Consider the following 14,978-nt stretch of genomic DNA (forward strand, 5'->3'; position numbering starts at 1 on the left):
GCGATTACATTACATCACGCTTTGATTGGTCTGATCTCTGCTCTACTGAAAATATTACAGCAAGAACTGATCAACTAATTGCCGATCTATTTGCCACGTATTTTCAAACGACGTATTCTACTTTACCTCATTCTTCACAGCATTATTCATACACTGTATCCAAGTCGAATTTAATATTCTGTCAAACCTTAAATGAGAACTTTCAGCTTGTTGTTCCTCAACCTGTTCATCCCGTCTGTTCTCCTGGACGCGATGGAATTCTTGGTGCGTGCTTAAATATTGCGCGGAGGTCTTTTGCAAGCCTCTTCTCAAATTGTTTACCTTATCTTTAGAATCTTCACAAATTGGAAAAGCCGCTCTTACTCTTTCAGTGAACGGTCGTGTTTTTGTCTTGCGCTCCGAATTTTTGTTCTTTTTGTCCATAAACCATCGGGGTTTAATTCCTATTTTCATACGTCTATATAACTATTTATGTCCCTAACAACATCCGTTCGCTTCGCGAGTGCATAGTGATTGTTTTGTGTTTAAATTAACAAAATTAGTTTGCACGTCTAATCTCTGTGCAGTGTTTGTTGTTATTGTTTTTTTCTAATTTCCTTCTTCTTTTCTTCCAAACGCTGTTTGGAGCGGTAAGTGTCTAAACGGTAGTTACCCGCTCTCCCGCACTCCCGCTTATAACTTTGTTTTTGAAACATCTAAAACTTACGCTCCCCCAGCTTACTTACTTCCGCTCATTCCCTCCCGCTCTCTAACTCTCTCTATTACTTGCGTAGCTTTATTCTCTTGGCACTGTGGTTCGGAATATCGCGATAATGGCTGTCTGCAATTTAAAGAAATGCAAGTCGTTAATTTCGGCTGGACAACAGAGCATTCCGTGCCATTCGTGTGAGAATATGCCTTGGCTATTCGGGCCTGGTACGCGATGCAATCGACATGAGAAGTGGTTTGCGCTACTGTTGTGATGAATGCATTGCTTATGAAACCCAGGCACTCTCTATAAGGCGGCTTACAAAAAGCACTGTTACGGAATTAATCCGGAACAGCCGTAGAAATACGGATCTGCTTGTGGCGCTTGAGTCGCAGCTCACTAGCCGTATGCTATCTGAGCCCGATTCTCCTAAGCGTAAAAAGATCGCGGTCGATAGACAACCCACGGTAGCCGCTAGTGTAACTCTCTCTGGCGATCCGGGGTCTGCAGCACAGCAGTCGATCTCAGCCTCCGCACAAATGGTACTGAGATCGAAAGCTAAAAAAGATTCGGTTTCTGAATGCAAAGGACGAGAGACTTTGCCGCATGAGACGCCCGAAAAATCTGCTATAAACAATACAATAATAATTCCAACGCCGCATGCTGACTTAACGTCCGGAGTACCGACTGAAACTGGTAGTGCAGCCGTAAATGCAGTAGTACCAAAACCTGTCACATGCGTGGTAGCTAAAACCTGTGTACCGCAGCGGAAACAAATTTTTGTTTCTCGGCTAAATCCTGACCTTTCATCCCTGGACATTACGGCCTATATCCGTAACAAAGTTCAGATTGATGATCTAAAGGTTGAACGATTTAATTTTCCATATGCTAGGGAAGTATCATTTTTTAAGATCGGTGTTCCCTGTGCTCATTTTGCAACTATGTGCTCAGCCAATTTTTGGCCTGTTGGCATTTTTGTTAAAGAGTACGAAGCTAAAAAAAAGAAAATTCGTTCAAAGGAAGTTGGAAATCCCTTTAAAGAGCCATCCACATCTACATCCTCATCTATCTCAAAAAACTAGATTCTTTTCTTCAGCTTTCTTATCAGAATACAAGAGGTTTACAAAGTAAGCTGACCAAATTGTATACTGATAGTTTTTCCTTGTCTTCCCATGTTACTGTTTTTACTGAAACCTGGTTAAAACCGGATGTTCTAAGTTCCGAAGTTTTTCCAAGTAAGTACACAACTTACAGGCTTGATCGTCCGTCCCGACGTGGAGGTGGAGTTTTAATTGCAGTTGGCTCAGAATAAACGTCTGAAGTAATAACGTCCGACGAAATAAATGACATTGAATTTCTGTGTACAAAATATCCCTTCCGGGTATTTCTATATACATAACATGTTCATATATTCCGCCATCATCGGAATTCCCGACATATGCGAATCATCTGTCCGCTATCCAGTTTATTTCAAGTAAACTATCAGATAGGGATCAGTTAATAGTTTTAGGAGACTCTAATATACCTAGGGCGACATGGTTCACCGTCGAAACCTCAAATATATTGCTACCTTCAACGCAGCATGATTTTCTTGACGGTTTGCTTGATATTTCATTGTCTCAAGTAAATCATGTTTTAAATTTCTTAGGACGATTACTGGATCTATGCTTTGTTTCCAGTCCAGATTGTGTCTGCATAACTAGAACCTCTACAATTACTTTACCAGAAGACCCTTATCATCCAACGCTAGAACTGACTATTGACACGGGTACATCAGTGTATGAAGTATCTGAAAAAATAGCTAAACGCATCCCCTGCTTTCGTAGAGCGAACTTTGCACTCATTAATAGCCTTATAGCTTGCTCGGATTGGTCCAATCTGTACTTAAGTAAGTAATAACATATTAAACGAAGTTTTTGATACGTTCCTACGTATTATTCTAAAGTTTCAAACCAACCTCCGTGGTTTAACAAAGAGCTGGCACGACTTAAAAATGTAAAGTCTAGACTCTACAAAAAGTTTAGAGCTTCAGGTTCACAAGCTGCCTTTTCCCGATACTTAAGTGATCGGTCTGATTTCACCGTTAGCTCGTTGCAAGACCCAGTTTACGCTGGATCCAAAACAGTTTTATAATTTTGTTAACACAAAGCGTAAATCTTCTAGTTACCCATTATCACTTAAGTTTGAAAATTCGGCTGCTAGCACTGATCAAGCCATAGCCGATCTTTTTGCACAGTTTTTTCAAACCACCTATTCAATATCAAGTCCTCCAGATCAGTCTTACCCATATGTCATTCCTAAATCAAACTTTTTTTGTTGTCCTGTTATAAGTAAAAGCTCACTTCTTTTAGACTTGCAAAGGGTCAAACCAGTCTACTCTCCGGGTCCTGACGGAGTCCCTGGATGTGTGGTTAGGTATTGCGCTGAGACTTTGTGTAGACCATTGCACAAACTGTTTACTTTGTCTTTAGAAACATCCGATTTCCCACACAGATGGAAGGAGTCGTTTGTTATCCCGCTTCATAAAAAAGGGAGTAAATTAAACGCATGTAATTACAGAGGTATTTCAAAGCTATCAGCTATACCGAAGCTCTTTGAGAACATTATTACGCCTCATTTACAACACAGTTGTAGGTCCCTTATTTCCTCTTGTCAACACGGATTTATAACCACCTTTTGGAGTTTACTTCATTTGTTATAAGTGGTTTTAGAAAGAATCGTCAGACTGATGTGGTCTACACTGATTTTAGTAAGGCGTTTGATTCTGTAAATCACCCGATTTTAGTCCGGAAATTGGACTTATTAGGGTTTCCAGGTGATCTTCTTAGGTGGATCTTAAGTTATTTGAATGACAGGACTCAAAGGGTCATTTTTAAAAACTCTTTGTCATCCCTAATCCGAGTTACGTCCGGTGTACCACAAGGAAGTCATCTTGGTCCGCTCCTGTTTACATTATTTATAAATGACCTTCATTTAGTCTTAACGAAGTCACGGGTTCTTATGTACGCAGATGACGTTAAGTTGTGCCTGCAATATAATGACCCCGCACAAAGTTTAGCTTTACAATCGGATCTAAATGCATTTCAAACATGGTGCATGGATAATGAATTGAATTTAAATGGTTCTAAGTGTAAACTAATGACCTTTTTTCGTGTCAGCCCCCACTACTCAACGTATACTTTGAGTGGTGGTGCGTTAGATAGGATAACGCATGCTGATGACCTTGGAGTCTACATGGATCCTAGACTTACATTTTCCGATCACATTACTACTATGGTAAATAAAGCCAGGGGCGTGCTTGCATTTATCAAAAGGTGGTCGAAGGAATTCGATGATCCCTATGTCACAAAGACCTTGTTTATTTCATTAGTCCGACCAATTCTTGAGTACTGCGCTCCTGTTTGGAGTCCCCAATATGGGGTGCATATAGACCGGATTGAGTCTGTGCAAAAAAACTTCTTAATATTTGCCTTACGGAGACTTAACTGGGATACAAGCCTAATACTACCATCCTACTCTAGTAGACTACTTCTAATTAACTTACCATCGTTAGCTAACCGTAGAACTATGCTTGGTATTACGTTTATTAGAAATCTTATTCATGGTGATGTAGAGAGTCCCGAGTTACTGGGTCGCCTGCATTTTAATGTGCCAAATAGATTCACTAGAAACTATATTCCTTTAGTATTAAATCACTGTATCTCTAATTACGCAATGCATGAACCTTTTAGAGTACTTTGCAATGATTATAATAGACTATATCATATAATATCTACTACTGACTCACTTCCTATCTTTAAATTAATAATACTATCCTTCCTAGTAACTAATTAGTTTTACTTGATGTATTTTGTCTACTCGTATATTGACCTGTATTTTTATACCCGTTACTCGTAGAGTAAAAGGGTATACTAGATTCGTCGGAAAGTATGTAACCGGCAGAAGGAAGCGTTTCCGACCCCACAAAGTGTATATATTCTTGATCAGGATCACTAGCCGAGTCGATCTAGCCATGTCCGTCTGTCCGTCTGTCTGTCCGTCCGGATGAACGCTGAGATCTCGGAAACTATGGGAGCTAGGCTATTGAGATTTGGCGTGCAGATTTCTGAGCTTCTTACGCAGCGCAAGTTTGTTTCAACACAGTGCCACGCCTACTCTAACGCCCACAAACCGCCCAAAACTGTGGCTCCTACAGTTTTGATGCTAGAATAAAAATTTTAACTGAAATGTATTGTTCTCATCAATACCTATCGATTGACCCAAAAAAAAGTTTGCCACGCCCACTTTAACGCCCACAAACCGCGAAAGCCTGTGACGCCCACAATTTTCATGCTAGAAAAAAATTTTAACTGAAATGTATTGGTCTCGTCGATACCTATCGATTGATCCAAAAAAAAATTTGCCACGCCCACTCTAACGCCCATAACGCTTAAATCTGTATACCGCCGGTAGGTGGCGCATTTTAATCTCGCTTTGCTGCTTGCATATCTCCATATAGCTGAGTAACGGGTATCTGATAGTCGAGGTACTCGACTATAGCGTTCTTCCTTGTTAATTATCTATTGTTACATTGTCTTTTTCTTTGTCCGCGATTATGTTTACTCGCCCAAAACGGTGATGGGCTCCGCGCGTAACAAGCTTTGCTTGGTGTCGTAGGGCCACTTGTTTGTACTGACCATAGTGCATCAACGTCCAAAAAAAAAAAAAAAATTCCCCGTACGTGGAATGTTATGTATAGTAAGGCGATGTTTGTTCGGTGCAACTCTGAGCTCATTTTCTTGACGGTGGAAATTTAAACGAAAACGTAAACAATGATGACAGGGAGCAATCGAAAATGGAAGGCGCAGAAGCTTCGTTCGATTAGCCAGATCAGCTGTTTTCGGATGGTAGATGGTGGATGTGCTCTGTGGGAATCGGAGTTACACATTTGAAAATGGGATTCACAGAAGCAACATGTTGGGTCTGATTAGCCACAGGTCTTCAGATCAGCTGTTATCGGATGGTAGATGGTGGATGTGCCCTGTGGAAATTGGAGTTTCACATTTGTCAGAAATCCAAACCGTTTCGAACGGATGGACTCTATGGGAAGGGAGTATAAGGCGCCTAAACTGGGATGCAAGCCTGATTTTACCTGCTTATTCTAGTAGATTACTAGGAAATTGAAATGGAACTTTTTCGCAATATTTCTGTAATAAGTTTTTTGTTTTCTAAACATCGGAAAGCTCTGTACATACAATGCTCTTACGGGAACCAACTGCAAGGGAATAGAAACTTCGGCTGTATTTATGGTTTAACCTTTTCGCGGACTTCCTGAGTTTTAATCTATAAGAGGGCGACCAGAATTTGTAGTCCCATTACTTGTAAAGCAAGCATTGCACACTGGTCCAAATGCCAAAAATTTTGGCAGAAATTCGAAAAAAGGAGTTACAGACCTGAAACTTGGTAGGCAATATTGTCATAGTATGTGTTAAGCCTGAGAAAAAGTTTAGTCCGATTGGACCACGCCCTCTACGCCGCCCCATATAAGTTAATGTCCTTGAAAACTATAAATTCGAGTATATTTAAATCCGGTACATTGTCCAACAAAACTTGAACGTATATATAACTTTTTGAATAAACAATCTGACAATTCATTTCTCCCACCCCTTACCACTCTCCCACCAGACTCCCACCCCCAAAAATATTTAGCTTCCCAAAAAAAAAATATGTAAAACATCAATTAATATACATATATGTTATTTCTTTTAGTAAGGCATTTTTTAATATGATTTTTTTTTTATTATTTTGTTAATCATTTTCCACATCTAAATCGAAAGAATATATATCGATACATTCAGATGTGTCCAAGTCATCTTCCTTATCGTCATCATCTGCATTGACATTATTAAATAGGAAATTTACATTTGGAGCTCTTAAAAGCTCAAGAACTTCTGCTGGATAAGTGTGTTTTTTATTTTGCAACAGCCTTTGTTGAATATAAATGCTGGAAACCAGGGGATCCGATGAATCTAGCGCTCGGCAAAAAACGTCTGTCATGGTATTTATACGACTATTTTGTCTTGCATGTGAACGTCTATCTTTTTTATAAAACTTATTTCGGGCTTCCGATGCATTTTCAGCTAGGCAACCAAGTGGAAGGGAGGATGCGGCTATGATCTGAGCACCATGAGCAAGTACTTTATGTACCGTAGCTGACATTGGGTACCAAGGATACTTTTCCATGTATAAAGAGCCAGCTTTTTTACAGAAATTTTTAAATTTTTGAACATCAATTTCGAAGTTGCATGAAATGGTGATTAATATAATATAGAAGTCTCTTAAAACCTCCGGGTCGAAGCCAAGTATTGACGCAAATGTGTCGGTATTCAAAAATGCTTTTCTTGCTGTGTTCCCATCGTTTGTACTGCCGCTTCCGTTTGCCTTGGGCTTATCGACATGAAGTCCAAGAACCGCCCATAATTTGCCTTGAATTTCCACTTTCCGCGCAGACATTTTTTCTTTGTCTTCAGGGCCACGTACTTGCCATTTATTGATACCAATCCTATATCCAATTTTAAGAACAAATTCGAAAAACCGAATCCACGCGTGTAGAGGACTTACTCCGTATTCTAGCGCTTGTGGGCTTTTTGGAATAAAGTTATCCGACTCCAGATCAGTTATTGTCATAAATTGCATAGGCTTAGCTCCACAGATTGGGCAAGACTGGGTTGAATTAGTTCCAGTTAAGATATTCAGGACTTTTCCGTCAATTAAAGTCATTTTCAGCTCAAAACTTATGGTATAGCTTTGTTTGTTCGCATCTTCATATACCATCGGCAATAAATTTTGAATTTCCAAGTCCAAGTTTGCTTTCTCTTTTAATATATGAGTCTTTGTTTCTTTAACGAACTCAATTTTAAGAGGCCTGCAAAATCGCACAGACTGCGGAGAGCGGTTCATCCAAATAACTCGACCTATCGAATCAACTAATTTTAGCGGGATTAGGGTTGTTACAAACAAAGACTGATCCAACGTGTCAGATGCATCCAATACGAAATTTTGTTTATAGAGACTTTGCCCAGTCGAACCGTCAAATCCATAACTAGCAATTAGTTTCATTTCAGAAATATCAGCATATATATTAAGCACTTCGCTTTGTAACAACATTATGCGTTCGACTATGTGCTTCAACAAGTTTTGTAAAGGAACAGACGCGACTGACTCTGTAATACATATTCCTTTAGGTCTACATTTTTCTTTTGCTGCAATCACTTTATTGTAGCTCGGATAAATGTCGCAATTCCGGTTTTTGCTATGTTGTCTTATGTTCATATATTGTCTTTTAGTAAAGCTGTTTTCTATTAGAAAATCTAAGGCTTCTTCTGGAGTATAAGGTACACGTTTAGCTTCCTTTTTTTCTTCTTCCACGTTTTTTAAATGCGCCTTCTTTGCAGCGACCGCTGCAGCATGGACAAGAAGATTTGCATTATTGCCATTGTCTGCCGAAACCTCTGCTGCTAATTTGCGCTTTAAGCGAGAACTACCATCGTCGTAGCATAACCGTGGACGTCCAACAGTTTTGGCGGATTCATCAACAAAGTTACATGCTTTTAATTGTAGTTGCATACGTGATGAAAGCCAACTTTGATGTTTCGTTTTAAATCTTGTAACCATTCGATTACATTTGTTTAAATGAAAATTTACATAAGCAACAAAGTTCTTAATTTTCTTTCGAATTGACTCCTCCATGATTTGGTTAAGCTTCCTGTGACTTTGCTGCAGCACAAAATTAGCGAGGCCTTCGGTTTGCCGATTATTTGCTAGCCAAAATTCAAGCATTTCAGCGTGACTCATGTCAATGTTGTCTGGAAAAAGTCAATTTTCAGGAAAACGGGCAAAAACGGGTCAATAAGATTAATATCCTCGTATTATATACATATTGAAGAACCACATGGTGTTAATAGTTACGACAATCCACGACAATCCAACATACTTTTATTCCACGAAACACAACAAGTTTGAGGTTAGAATCGCTAAAAACATCACTTTATAAAAACACATATAAACAAAGACACACCACATAAAACAAGTATTGCGTGATAACAATTATATTATAAATACCTTCAACTTCGTTTTCCATTTTAATTTGATTAAATATTCGAGGAATAACACAAAATACACCAGTTTCAAATGTGCTCTTATTTGCAAAGCATTCACAATCAAAGTTTGTGGTAAATGATCAGCTGACTTCCAGGGCTGCACAAATTTGCAGTGCTTCGATTTCAACAATACGACTATGCTTTTTAACTGCCCTAGTTAATATTCTATTGCAATAAAATATTATTTTTGCAAAACTCTTAAAAAAAAAATTTGAATTTCTGCCAAAATTTTTGGCATTTGGACCAGTGTGCATTGGTAGACTACATTAAATTTGTGACGTTATTGATTGTATTTGGGCCAATATTTCCTTGATCTGAGAGTCTCTAGTATCTGGTGGAAATTTCCAAAGGTTGTCCACGAAAAGTTCGGCGAATGCGTGTAGTTTCGATGGTATGCAAAATTGAACTCTTTATTTTTTGGTGTTAGCATGAGAGAGGAATGTTAATTTAAAAATCTCGAAGAGAGCAAGAGTAATTACACTTGTGTTACGAATTCAAATAATAGAGGGTGACCGAACATCCCGACCCACGTTGATGTACAAACTTTCAAGAGACTGGTAAAAGAGCATGTCTTGGCCACGGACACTACTCGACCCAACTTCCACTTAAATGGCGGCAAATTATTTTCTTTGACTGTGACCATAAATCAAACTTTCAGATTTGGTAAAGCTGATGTCCATTTCGTCCTGGCTCCAAGCTCGTTGAAGTATTCGGCAAAGTAAGTTTAATATGTTGACAACGTTTGATTTCACGCTCGGCTTACTCGCGTGGAGCATCTCCGTGAGAACGTAAACTTCGTTGGGGTTGGACGCGAGCGGTGACAATGGCCGTTCCTTCTATTTCAACAATGACTGTGGTCAGATCTTCGAATGTAAATCGCGCGTCGAGTAGACTTCGCAGAGGCCGCCGAAGTGTGGAGCCCTAGGTAGAATAAAATGAAAAGATATTTCTTCTTCGAAACATTAAGCTTGAATGGCATCTTGAGTACTTGGGTCAAGCATGAACCCTTTTAACTCAAGTTATTCGTTACCTTTACCCATATAATTGTGGTCGCGTTATCACAGTCGGTATGCGACACTGGTCAACGGAAAACTATTTTATGTTTTAATGACTTTAAAAATAAGGTTGTTTATAGATTCGAGACGATTTCGATGTGAACAGCCTTGACTGCCATGCAAACGAATACGGGGATGTAAGACTTGGTAGGTCCGTTTCCTCTAGTACGCAAATATGTATTCACTGGACCGCATAAATCAACTCTAACATGACGAAATGGCTTGTCCACCGACATCCGTTCCGTAGGCACTGCGCCCATATCTTGGCACGGCAAGATTAGACGGTATCGCATGCAACGCACACAAGAGCCCTCGACGCTGCCTTCTAAAGCTCAAGCACTTGTGATCCAAAATTGAAGTCTCAACAATCCGACCAGTCCCTTGGGTTCTGCATGGTAGTTCTGGATTTAGGGCTGACAAAAGGGAAAAGTGAGACTCTTTGGGTAAAAGCAGAGGATGTCGTTGTCGTGTCGGAATATTTGTGTTTTCCAGTATGCCTCCAACGTATGACGAAACCGAAATAAATGACTCCAGATAGCCATTTTAAGAGGTGGTCTCATATGTCCAATTCAAAATATAGGTTGATTCAGTTAGTTGAGTTCAGTTAGTTCACCGTCCAGTTGAGTTGTGTCCAGTTCTGTGGTCCCATATTGACGTGGCCAATGGGTTTCAGACAATGTCGGCTGGATTGAGCTGAGTCAGCACTTGTTTTCAATGTCGTATGCTCTGGAATAAGGCGACTCGATTTCCGGCGAATGTAGTTAATGTAATTGAGTGTTGCTAAAGCCAGTGTAGTACAATCTGCGAATGAGACCAAAAGACTGCCCTGTGCGGCTTGTCGATGAGTATGTTTTTGAATTTGGTGTACTATTTTCTTAGTAAATGCAATGCGCTCAAATCGAGTCTGGGCAACGATTGTTTAACTGGTGCCACTCGCGGTTTGGCAGAAGCTAAACATTGCAGTTTTTAAGCGAGTCGATGGATCGCACATACAGGAGGATGCCGTCTGCATGTATCAAAGCATCGCAAAATGCGTGCAACTCAATGGTTTTAAAATCAGGTCTAGGCAAAATCGATGTTTTGACTCTTACGGTAACGACCTGCAAGGGTACAGAAACTTCTGCTTGTCGAAGTTAGCTTCCTTTCTTGTTAATAATTTTTTGCACAAGCAATCTGACACTTTGAAGCACCAAACTGTTACGTCCCAAAATAGAACTACGTGTGTCCTCGAGTGGGCAGCGCCGGCTAGCTCTAGAGCACTTGGGGTGTGAGTACTCCAACCCTGCCCACACACACACAACAATAAACAAACAGATGTTTGTACCTTACAACACTTCACGCTGCAACAGTTGTCTTACTGCTGGACCAAAACAACTATAAGACTAACAAAACACGTTCTCACAAAACTAACTCTCCTACTTGTTCCCTTCTAGGTCACAGGACACCATCGAACATATTGTGGGCTTTTGGGGGCAAGCCCAAAGCCTCTGGGCTCCCACCCGACCGTAGCAGCCGTAGATGTCTCCGACTGCCCCTTGGACCGGTCACCGTAGGATACCTTAGAACTGTTTACATGTTCCCTTCCCTCTGAAAGATAGGTCTACTCCATATTCATTCTATTACAATTTATTCACTTAGATTATTTACAGAACTTCTTCAGCTTCCTGTAACCAAACCCATCAACCACCGCCCGCCGGGTGCAACAGTCCCACACAGGGATTTATGTAGACGGATAGACTGGTCTGTTTTCTTTCTTTCGGTCCCTACCTAAAAGAGCTCTCTTAAGTGGATCCCAGACTCGATGATAACACGCGACCTATTCGACGCGGTCGCTGGAGAGGATTCCCCGTGCTCCGCTCTACAATTACGGTCATGTTTGTTTTTTGTTCTTTGGCTTTGATGATTTAATTTTGAATTGTTCACATACGGCAATAAATAAATTGGTTTAAATTAATGATATAATGATGGACGACACAACATAAGCATGAAAGAAATATTTCGCGCTAAGAAGCCGTTCTCCTCCAGCTCCGGTTGGTGACGTAACTCCACCACGTGATGTTACGCTCGATCGAGTCTTCCACCGAATTCTGGGCAGGATTGCGCCCCTTCCCGGAGTAAATTCTCCACGCGCGAGGATAACTTTTGGCAGGCACGACGGGTTCCTCCAGGTGGCTGGCGGCTGGAGGCACCGGATCCGCCGATTACGTAACCTTTGGCTGAGAACCGGGGTTGCTCCAAAAAAAACTTGGCCAGGCCCTAAATAATGGAACCTTGCCACTTCAGAGACCGTTCTTCGGCGTCGGCGACCGGCGAAAACTTTGAACGGCCGGGATCACTTCTTTTTAATGGACGGCACTGCGTTCGAAATTTTGATTGCAATTATCTTGGCGCTGATGGCCACTTGAACACCGCGTCCGCTGTAAGGAGATAGCTATTTCATTGAACCCGCTGCGACTGCGCGCCGCCGACACCAAATCTAAACTTATCTAGTGTCGGTCACTTTCCTTCCGCCAACCCATGCAGATTACGGACCTCTGTTCCCTGCATTCTGAATCAATGTCCCTATAACCTACATTTGTCCGGTTTGAATTTGAATTCGCCCCTAAACTGACTCCAATTTTCACGTTGCCCATCACTGGACCCTAAACCCACTTTGCATCTCTGGTTTTCCCGATTAAACGATTACAAAACGTTAAAAAACAGAAAAAAAAAATAAATTGTTTTTGCTTGATAATATCGATGTTATCGATGGTTTACACTATCACCATCGGAAACATCGAGTGGAGGCGCTATCGAAGTTTTTAAACATCTACTGCGTACTAAGCTCTTTTAAATTTTCAATTCGTTTGGGCGAATGAGCAGTAAAAGCTTAAAGGTAAGATTATGGAAATTTAAAACAGTTGGGGCCAATGGAAAACCATGTTTTAGTCTGTAAAGCCTAGTACTCACATCGACGAAAACCGCGAGCTAACCATTCGGGTTTGTTTTTCAGCGCGGTACTCAGATAATCTAAGGAAATTCGAAAAAAAAAACAGATTTAGCTAGTGAATTTCGTCGAACGCCGTTAGCCGCGGCTTAAAAAATAAAGCATAGTACTCAGATCGGGCAAGAGTTTCACTAGTCGAAAAATCTTATTCTGTGTAGTGCGAAGTTTTCAAAGTTCACCCGCAATGCATGGTAGCATGGTCTTACTGACAAGCAGTTGGGCTTGAAATTTAAATTAAAAAAGGAGGAGTCTGCTGGCACACAAAGAAATTAAAATAAAAATAAGTGGAATGCTCAACGAATTTTATTATTTATGTAAGTTAATAGCTTAAAGCTTCCTTCTCGTCCCACGGATGCTTTGCGGCTAGGCTTAAAGCCTAGTACTCAGTTCCGCTAAGAGTTTCACTAGTTGAAAAATCGTATTCTTTGTAGTGTCACCGAAGTTTTCGAAGTTCACCCGCAATACATGTAGCAAGATCTTACTAACAAATCAATTGGATCAATTTAAAAAAGAAGAGTCTGCTGGTGCACAAAGAAATTAAAATACAAATAAATGGAATGATCATCGAATGTTTTTATTTATGTAAATAAGTAGTTAAAAGCTTCCTTCTCGTCCCACGGATGCTTCGCCATCTTTCCCGCGCCATCAGCAGTCCATCTCCGAGTCCCAATAGGCATATTTTAAACGGGGATCCTCCGCCTGATGCTGCAGGAAGTCGCCCAGCATACTGGCAATGGCTGGTAGTGGCTTCTCCAGGTGTGCCTTAGGGGGCGGCCTTTTTTCCTCATCCATCTCCGCTTAAGTTGTCAAATAGCTGGTGAAGGTGAAATCCTGTGGTTCACCAATGGAGTGCTCGTCGAAGATAGGCGTCTTTTCTCTTCTGCAGTGACCTCCAGGTTTTTTGGGGGCAACTTTTCATTTTTAATTTTAAGTTCCCACACCGCATTTCCACGAACACCGCCAAAGATTAAATTTCTTATTCTTTGGGCCGCGGCTAACGGCGTTCATCGAAATTCACTTGCTAAATCTGGTACTTTTTCTCGTATTTCCTTAGCTTGTCTGAGTACCGTGCTGAAAAACAAACCCGACGGAAAGCGTTAGCCGCCTGTTTGCCTCTCACTTGCTCCTATGGTTAGCTCGCGGTTTTCGTTGATGTGTGTACTAAGGTAATGCAATGAAATAATTATTTGGCGCTGAAAACATTCCACATGTTAGCGGTTAATTTGTATGTTGTTTTCGCGGTGTTTTCCATTGTTTTTCGGAGTCACGTCCTCTTTCTTCGCGTACGGTTTAATTATACCGACGAGCTGTTCGCCTTAGCGATTCTCTATGTGAACAAGACGCCGCTTCAAATTGCAACAGCGATTTTAAGAAGTAAGCACAGGCTACAATAGAATTATGTTAAATAAATATAAAGAATGCGTTGCGACTTGATTTTTGTGTAAATTTTGCTGGAATAATTAAAGTACTGTATTATTCCTTATCATATATTTCTGTTTTTTCTGGTATATTTTGTTCTTTACTTGTACGTAAACAGTGTCTGTTACCCATTTTCTCCTCGCTCTATACCTTGACTGACCGACGCATCTTGTCGATGTGAGCACTTAATTCCAATAACTAATAGCGTCTTGACATAGAATCAATCCTACATCTACCATCCGTTGAACGGATGGTCCATAAGGTTTTGCCGTTCCGAAAATTTCCCAGTTAGTTCCCCATACAAATTTGACTGACTCTTTTATGCGATAGTAAGACGATGTTTGTGCGGTGCAACTCTGAGCTCTTCTTCTTGTGAAATCGAAACATTCACTACAAAAACGTAAACAATGATGACAGGACACAGTCGAAAATGGAAGGAGCAGAAGCAACAGGCTTCGTTCGATTAGCCAGATCAGCTGTTATCGGATGGTAGACGGTTGTGCTCTGTGGGAATCGGAGTTTCACATTTGAAAATGGGAGGCACAGGATGGTAGATGGTGGATGTTCCCTGTGGAAATCGTAGTTTCACATTTGTCAAAAATCCCAACCGTTTCGAACGGATGGATTCTTTGTGAAGGGGGTATAAACATTGTTTGTTCACCCGCAATACATGCGAAGGTTAATTATTTGTT

General features: G+C 40.7%; 1 protein-coding gene and 1 long non-coding RNA gene across 7 annotated transcripts in view; one reads left to right on the forward strand and one right to left on the reverse strand.

The window, feature by feature from the left end:
• Positions 1-14,978, forward strand: part of RpL10 (ribosomal protein L10) — a 208,065-nt gene that overhangs the window by 181,629 nt on the left and 11,458 nt on the right. The window contains exon 1 of one of the 4 annotated variants that reach the window (XM_070995724.1): positions 7,425-7,428. The exons of the other annotated variants lie outside the window; for them this stretch is intronic. The gene's annotated coding sequence lies outside the window, so the exon portion shown is untranslated. Of the gene's footprint in view, positions 1-7,424; positions 7,429-14,978 lie in introns of those variants that run through there. 4 annotated transcript variants of the gene reach the window in all.
• On the reverse strand, positions 6,264-9,080 carry LOC136116599 (uncharacterized). 3 transcript variants are annotated; one of them, XR_011603974.1, is made up of 3 exons: positions 8,789-9,049; positions 7,860-8,532; positions 6,264-6,879 (listed from the first exon to the last, which is right to left on the reverse strand). It is a non-coding gene; the product is annotated as an uncharacterized lncRNA (long non-coding RNA). The 3 variants fall into 3 exon arrangements; XR_010653578.2 differs by lacking the exon at positions 6,264-6,879 and having other exon boundaries at positions 7,862-8,532; positions 8,789-9,080; XR_010653577.2 differs by lacking the exon at positions 6,264-6,879 and having other exon boundaries at positions 7,862-8,712; positions 8,789-9,080.

This window comes from Drosophila suzukii, chromosome 3 (assembly GCF_043229965.1).
Source record: "Drosophila suzukii chromosome 3, CBGP_Dsuzu_IsoJpt1.0, whole genome shotgun sequence".
NCBI lineage: Eukaryota > Metazoa > Arthropoda > Insecta > Diptera > Drosophilidae > Drosophila > Drosophila suzukii.